The sequence below is a fragment of the Thermobia domestica genome, chromosome 1, assembly GCF_964235325.1.
Source record: "Thermobia domestica chromosome 1, izTheDome1.hap1.1, whole genome shotgun sequence".
Taxonomy (NCBI): Eukaryota; Metazoa; Arthropoda; class Insecta; order Zygentoma; family Lepismatidae; genus Thermobia; species Thermobia domestica.
Genome location: NC_137454.1, coordinates 383,513,385 through 383,521,925, shown reverse-complemented (window position 1 = coordinate 383,521,925; position 8,541 = coordinate 383,513,385). Strand labels below are relative to the sequence as shown.

At 38.5% G+C, this 8,541-nt stretch overlaps 1 non-coding gene across 1 annotated transcript; it reads right to left on the bottom strand.

Moving 5' to 3' along the window:
- Nucleotides 1–6,264: 6,264 nt before the first annotated feature.
- Nucleotides 6,265–6,337, bottom strand: TRNAK-CUU (transfer RNA lysine (anticodon CUU)). The gene has a single exon. It is a non-coding gene; the product is annotated as a tRNA-Lys (tRNA).
- Nucleotides 6,338–8,541: the final 2,204 nt, after the last annotated feature.

Below are 8,541 nucleotides of genomic sequence, written 5' to 3'. Positions count from 1 at the left end.
TAAATTATCAGTTTCTTTCAGACAGCAACAAATTATCACTTTCTTTCAGTCAGCAACAAATTCTCTCTTTGTTTAAACTTTCAGTAAATTATCTTGTTGTTTCAGCTACCAACAAATTATCTATTTCTTTCCGCTATCAATAAACTATCTCTTTCTTTCAGCTATAAATTAGCTATCAATAAATTCAGCTACAAACAAATTGTCTTTGTCTTTCAGCTATCAACTTATCTTTCTTTTAGTCGTCTACAAGTTATCTTTTTCTTTCATGTATCAGAAAAGTTACTATTAAGGGTGTTCACTACAGCGAAATTAAACTACCGCTAATTTTAAAGCTTTTCTGTAATATAATGTTTTCAAAACAAATAAAAATATTCGAAAAACAGAAACGTAGTAAACTAGACAATACGATTTTGCACGTGATACCGTTATCACAAGTCATCCATTTGCTTTCGATTTGCAACTGTAGATAGATTCATGGTAGAAATAAGATTATTTCTACCATGGATAGATTTAGCATTTTTTGCGGGTTCTGTATATAGCGGCATACCAAAAACAGATAGGTGAATTGTGCTAAAGGTACCACATAAAAAATCATATTGTCTAGTTCACTACGTTTCTGTTTTTCGAATATTTGTATTTGTTTTGAAGATATTACAGAAAAACTCTAAAATTAGAAGTAATTTAATTTCGCTGTAGTGTAGACCCTTAATTGCTGCAATCAACGTGGAGTAAAACTATAACTTTCCGATGCTTACGCCGGGAACTAATTATCAACTTATCTAATCACACTTTTTCTTCTTTTAACAAGAACTTCACATTGCCATGAGCCGACACGGATTACTGCAATATCTTCCAACACAGTGTTACGTGTACTGCAGAGATGGAGTGGGTCAGTGGGTCTGTGCGTCAGTGGGTCAAGTGGGTCAAGTTTTCTAAGTGGGTCAGTGGGTCGTGGGTCAACAGCATGTGACCCACTGTGACCCACCACCCACCATGACCCACTGTGACCCACCACCCACCGTGACCCACTGCGACCCACCGACTCAGTATGATCTACCGACCCTCTCTGCTCACTGCATGGTAGACAGTATCTTCTGAAGACTGGTAAATTTGTCTTCGTTTTACTTTCAAGACCTTCATTTCCCTTTCTTTTCCACTTGTTTCTGTCTACTTACCTGAGGTGAGTATATCTAACCAAGTGAAAAAAGAACTTCAGGCACTTTTGGATATTGATATTTTTAATTGTAATAACAGCAATAGGACTTATACTACTACTTGGCTTTCGAGATATGTGAGTTTTTAGAAGAGCTAACTACTGGAAAAAAATACATTTTTGAATCACTGTAATATATAAATTATTATCTAAAAAATTGAATGTAACTATGTGTGCCTGATCATCATCGTCAAATTGAAAAGTCAAATGAAATTACCTATGGTATATAGTTAGGTCTTAATCCAAACTGGGATGTTATATTGCTTTCATATAATACATAATATCCTAAGGAGGTAGTGAGGATCCGAATTCTTGCGAAAAAATTAGTATCTCGCAAGCCGTTAAATCTACGGAGCTGAAATTGAGTGTATTAACTCTTTATTTAAAATAAACAGAATATGTCCTAGCATTTTTTTAAATTCTCCTTTATGTGGGGGGTGGGCACTTTCTATATATGGAAAATTTGTAGTGAGTTGGTTTGTAAAAATGATCGAAAACGATCGATGCTATTTAAGAAAAAAAATCAGAAACAAAAAATACAGTGCTTGGCTTCATATATCCATTGCTTTCTACTATAATAATTGCTGAAGCCTATGTTTATTATATGGAGCGCTTACAGAACAGGACAATCAACCCAAAAATTTGTGACTACAATAGGCATAAAATTTGTACTGTTGGCTTAATTACACAGAAATTTTAAGTTTGGATTGTACGCATAATTATATGGAAAATTTTACACTTTTTTCCCTTTACGTTGGTCTACTTACCTTCATTTGGAACTTTCAAATTTCATCCTTTCTTCCACTGAAAAGTATTGATAATTCAACAAGGAAATAATTATACTATGATAATTTAAATTAATCGTAATATGGCACATGGCAAACAGTAGTGTGGTAATTGAAGAGGAAGAAGGAGGGAAATTCCCATTCATCTCTGAACACTTTCCAGGAACCTCGTTCCCTTTCGCTTTCTAGACGGGGAAGGGAACTTGGTAATAGCCTCACATCTCATGTGTAATTACAAAAAATAAATTTATAAACAAATAAGAAATCATCAGTTTATCAGGCTTTAATTGATAATTTATTCACAAGATTCCCTATCGAAGGCGTGGTAGATGAAGTTTCTGTTCTCCATGAGTCGACATTGCCAACTGACATGATCGATATGGAAAAGATGTTGTATGGTGATAGAGAGATGATACTTTTTGCTGAGTATTTCAAAACTGACCAAGAAAAATCGTTATCAGACTTAAGTCTAACAAGCAGAGTGTCGATGAGGAGTTGCAGAAATCGGGTAGAAATATTATCAATTTCCATGACAGAGTGCGAACGGGGATTTCCCCTTATAAATTTACAGATGACTGATACTAGAAATAGACTAAGTGCTCAAACATTGTCTAACTTGTTGTTCATCAATGTTAATGGCCCACCGCTAGACAAGCTCAAAGTAGACGAGCTAGTTATTTCTTGGCTGAAGGATGGCCATCATTCCGCTGCGGATGGTTTACCACGTAAAAGTTACCAACAGCAAATAAAACCGATTTCAGGTTTGTTTTAAGGTGGAAAATTACGAGTTAAAAAAATGTATACTTGTATTACTAATGGCTTATTTGTGTTATTCAATTTTGTACCTATTTTTTAGTAAGTCTCCTCTTTGCTTTAGATAAACTACTTTGAATAAATATTCATAATAATTGCAATTATGCAGATTTGTAACTTAAATTTAATGTGGTGTTTTAGTGATTACACAAACTACAATTATGAGCATACTTTATGAAGATGGGTACCCGAGCAGAAGTTTCTTTTGGAATGCGTCCAGAAAGTAACACTTGCAAGAATACTCTCTTAGTACAAGTATATTTTAGGCACACACTAATTTCCCCCACCTCGAACTGTTTCAATTTCCTCACTGACAAACACTTTACCATAAAGGTCAGATCCACCGTTATTCTAACAGAGTGGTGCTTGAGCGATTGACTAGAAATTCAAACTTCGATTAGTGACAATTTCACAGTGTAAACGACACATGAACTGTGTTTTAATTCAATTTACATATTTAAATTTTGCGTGAATATATGAATAATTTTGCCATTTAATTAGTGATTTGCATATTAAGTTTAATAGAATTAGCATACGTATCAGCGGGAGCATGTATCTTTTATTGGTATTTCTATGTATTTATATTGTGTATGTCGATTATGTAAATGAGCATTGAGTGACAACCGGATGAGACATCAGATTGGAGCAAGGATATTAGAATATAATTTAATATTGACTTCGAAAAAAAACAGAAAACTCTATAGTTTAGATACGATATTTTGCTGGCAGAGAAGCAGTGAAGGCTCACAGAAAAAAAAAACTTTAAAGATAGCTTGTGTTCCTAACGGAGTCTTGGTCTCCCACGTCGTGAGAAAATATCAGAAACAAGGTAACCATCTCTATATGGGTGGAATACCTATGAGCTCCAGTTGTCACATGTATGCATAGCTAGTATCACTTCCTAGTGCATTTGTAGGTAGGAGCATACCCTGCCAGTATAGCGACACAGAGTCCATGAATACAATGCTTTCAAAATCATAAAATTTTTAGCATGTCTATGAGAGAATCCCGAATACAAAGAGGTGCTATTTTTTTTAGACACGCCTACTTTTGGCATGTTAGGCTCTGAAAGCGTCGTTTGGTCAACGGATTAGCATCAGAGAAAGGGAAGTTGACAAATTCAAAATTGTGGACGAGTCCACTTAAGTTTTAGTGGTAGACGTTGAGAACTCTGTTTCTCGTAGTACAGTGACATCCGCTAGATGTCTCTGCTAAAAGATTGTTTCTTCTGCTCCGCTGATAATAGTATGTGTGATGTTATGTAATTTTGTGATGTAAATAAACTTTCTGGGTGTTCCCGTAGTTGTAGATATATAGTAGCTCGATATATATTTTGTTTACAACATATGGCTTGTACTAATGACAGTTATAGACCTAGCTGATGGTTGTGGAAGGAATGCAGAAGACGAACACACACCACAGTTTTGTTTTTTTTTAAACCTTGTCAAAAGTCATTACTGTTAGCAGAAAGAAGGGAATTCTCAAAATGATTTTATATTGCTTATTTTTATGTGTTAGGCTACGTCAGCCTCATTCAGGGTTCATTTTATATATTAGTATTTTTGTATAGTTCATTTAATTTGTGTCATTAATATGATCAATCAAAGTATAAACCATATCCTTCAATGCATCTAGTTCAGAGAATTGCAATATTCAATGTCACTTGGACAAGCAGTTACGGGGGTCGCCACTAGGTGGGACTACTTGTCAAGTTGTGTAGGTTAACTTGTCAAGTGATCAAATGAGAATAATTTTGTTGTTTATTTTAATTTTTCTAACTATATTCAGCACTGTGTTAGTGAGTGTGATATACAAACTGAAAGCTTGTTTAATAAGCTGTCTAACTCACATAGTGACTGTAAACGATGTCATTGAAGTGAACTATAAAGTGAAAAAGCATTTGAAAAAGTGTTGTGTATTGAGATATTTAGGTCACGGAAAGCCTACAGGTGAGTGACATGCCTCTCACCCCTATTTTGGGTGAAGCGTGCTAAAGTGGATTGGCCCAACCCAAAAGTTGGGGCGAACAATGAACTGTGAGGGAAATATAACATTACGGGAGACAGTCAGAAAGGCAGTTGCTTCTTAGATCGGGAATCGTGTATGTCAGACACGAAGTTCGGAGTGAGTGTTCTAACCGTTTGTACTTGAAAGTTATCATCGACACTTGTTGTGTTCAAACATTTATCGAACATGTCAGTGATATAGTTTTAAAACATGCACATAGTGTGTGCGATATATAAAATGTGCACTAAGCACTCATTTACCACTATTGCATCTTCGTAACGCTGAACTCATATTCTATGGTAGAATGAGAGCGTAGAAGGAACGAGTAGCATTTATAAAAGTGCGGCTTGCGGAATTATCTGCAAAGTTATTTGTTATTTATTTTACTAAGTGCACCATGTTCGAAGTATTGCTAGTGGAAGAGACAATGCGTTCACCTATATTTGTGAAGTGCTTCACACAAGTTTAACTTTTGACGGTTTACGTCATACGCCGTAAGTGAATACAAGAGACTGAGCTTTATGCTTGTATAACTTAGGCGCGGTTAGTACAATATAACTCCAGTGCTCCATAGAATGACTGACTAGGGTGAACTTTCAGACACAATTCAGTTAGTCAAGATTGCCGACACACAGAGGAATACACACAGAGCCGCCGCAAATGCAGCAGAACTCCAGAGTTAGAGGGAGTACGTCCTGTAGGAGAGTGTAGCAGCACGACGGGAGAAGACAGAGAATGGTCGCCGGAAACCCGAAAAAACACGACAAGGAGGTGTATAACGCGGTGAAAAGGGAGAGACACTGCAAGTAAGAAGTTAACGGCGAAACGAACAAAACGTGCACGAACTATTAAACAAAATGAGAGCTCAGAGCGTGTGATATAAAATTTTCAGAGAAAATAATTTGATTAAAATTAATTTTTTTTTCTCTCAGGTCTCATTGAGAGACCATGAGCGCGCGTGTGCTTCTGTAAATTTCAATAGTATGTGCATTGAAGTGGTGCATTAAATGGATATCACAGGAAATTTGAACTTCTGTCTTGTTTGCAGTATTGGCCGAGAGGTATGTGTTACCCTTTTGTCCTTTTGTTTCTTTTTCAGGCCAGAAGCTGGGTTTGTGAATGGATCATGAAGGCGATATGCGTATTTTGGGTATCTTTCTCATGCAGGATGGGTGTTAAAACCACAGAGTGCTTGAAAATTAGAGTTTCATGCTAATAATAACCTTGTTTTATTTTTTTCAAAATTCTCATTTAATTAAACTACAGACTCTACCGACTGACTAATTTAGTTAATTAACTTTGTAGCTGGAGGTTGCATTAATTTAAAGTAATTTTGACAGTAAATCTAACGTCTCCTCCCACATTTGCATTTTATCATTTTAATTAATTTTGATAATTTTATTCATAATATGCAATCTTCCTCCCTCCCGCTCACAAAGAACTTGGCGCCCAGCGTGGGGCTCGAACCCACGACCCTGAGATTAAGAGTCTCATGCTCTACCGACTGAGCTAGCCGGGCGGGAGCACTCAGATGAGCAGGCTGCCCCTCCCCCTCAAAACGTCACCAACAACAGTAGTAATGGTAGTGTGGCTACTTGCCAAGTAGCGTCGGCCTTAGGACTACTGCACAGAGATTTGTCCCTTCCTGTTTTTACAGGAGGAGAATCGGAAATTCAGGCCCACAATTTTCTCGTAGAACTAGAGAATTATTTTGAGCTAACTGGTGTTCCAGAGGAGAGACGGCTGGCATTTTCTTCTCACTGCTTCCGTGGCATCTCGAGACAGTGGTTACAAGTAACACTGAAGAAATGCAAGACTTATCAAGACCTCGTTAGGCATTTCAAAGACGCGTATTTAAGTGAGGAAAAACTTGCTAATCTCCGTGCCTCCATTTTGACGTCACGTTTTGAGACACGGGGAAGTAAGAAACCGACAGAATACTTGTTGGAGTTGCTACACACCAACAGTATTCTCGACCCCCCTTTGCCTCCCCAGGTACTCTTGCGAGTTTTGCCTCGACAATTGCCATTCTCCATCTATCGGTGCATCGTTTCATCGAAACCTCGCACTATAGATGAGTTGTTAAATATTGTTGGTGAGCTGCAGTCCACCTACCAGCCACCAAGTAACAACAATAGGAGGGGAATAAATGCACTGACAGTAGAGGAAGAAGAAGAAGAAACTGGACGATCTCCCCCCCACGAAACAGTAGGCCGAGTAACCCCACTCGAGACAGAAGGTTCCACAGGGATAATGGGCCTTATCATAACAGGGGTACGAGAAGAGGCAACAGAAATCAGAATAATAATGGCAATAATGGCAATTAGCGTTCGAGAAATTCCAGTGGTCAGTCTCGTGACACTGGAGGTTCTCGAATAGGAAACCAAAACAATCGGGGGCAAAGACGTGGAAGGAATAGGGGTCGTGGTAACACGCAGCCACGCGATAATAATCGTAACACTGACTATGCAGCGGAGGTTAATCAGCTCCGAGTTCATGACGATAGGACTGCACAGCCTTCGAGACAAGTCTCGTCTCGAGGCAACTCGCGTGCAAACAGCCCTGGAACTAGTCAACGCCACTGAGAACTGTCCGCATGTTCTCAGAGCGGTGACTTGAATACTAGCGTACTGGATATTCAAGCTGAACCGGCGAAATCTATTTCTGGGAATGTGCGTAATGATAGTATAGAGTGTGATATTGATTTAGAAGAAGAAAAAGAAGAAAATTGTGAGACGCGTGTAAAGACTTTAGAGACACTAGAGAATGGGGATTGCGAAGTTTGTAGACGCATAATTAGCACCACACATTTCGATCGTGAAGGAAACAACGTCATTCGTCAGCCTGAAATTATGTTATTACAGAGAAATGGGGATAAAATTAAAATAAACAGGGAATTGTTTGACGAGACGAATGCGATCTTTAGAAACCTTTTAGACAGTTCAACCGAAAAGCTACCCAATAACAATTTGGTAACACTTCCCGAGCTAGAAGTAGGTTTATTTAATAGTAAAATTCTGGCATTATTGGATAGTGGAGCTAGTATATCAGCTATCTCGTTGCAATATTGGGAAGTAATACGTCAACGAGACCCCCCACCAGCGTTCATCAAGTCATCAAATATTAGAGTTAGTTCAGCGTTCGGTCGCGCCGTAGCATCGATCATCGGCCAAGTCTTGTTAGAACTTGTTATTGCAGAAAAGGAGTACTATACTTCGGCAATAGTAGTGGAAGGGCTCAACCGTGAACTCATTTTGGGTTCACAGTTCTTTGTAGAGAGTAGGGCGATTTTAGATTATGAGAAAAACGTCCTTTTGCTTAACCACCCCCACCATATAGAAGTTTCTTTTCGAGACATTGAAGTAGAGGAGGAAGACCTTTTCATAAGAAAATTATCCTGGGAGTTCGAAGAGGATGTGGTTGATTGTGAGAATCCCACACTTAGTAGTATGTGCGCGTCGAGGAGAGGACCGCTGACTACACCGCAGTTCGAGCGAGCGTCAGCAGGTGGAGGCCACCAGCAAGAGTTGGCTACCCTGCGCAGCCAGTTGGACGATGGGAAGTTCCCAACTGCAGCCGAACTTGCAAATGTTATTTACTCGCCACAGGAATGGGCGAAGGTTCGAACCCAGGCTACACCCGACGAGATCAGAGATCATGTCGAAAAGTATACTGATTTGAGTGGGGAGGAAAAGCAAAAGTTGTACGAAGTGCTCTACAAAC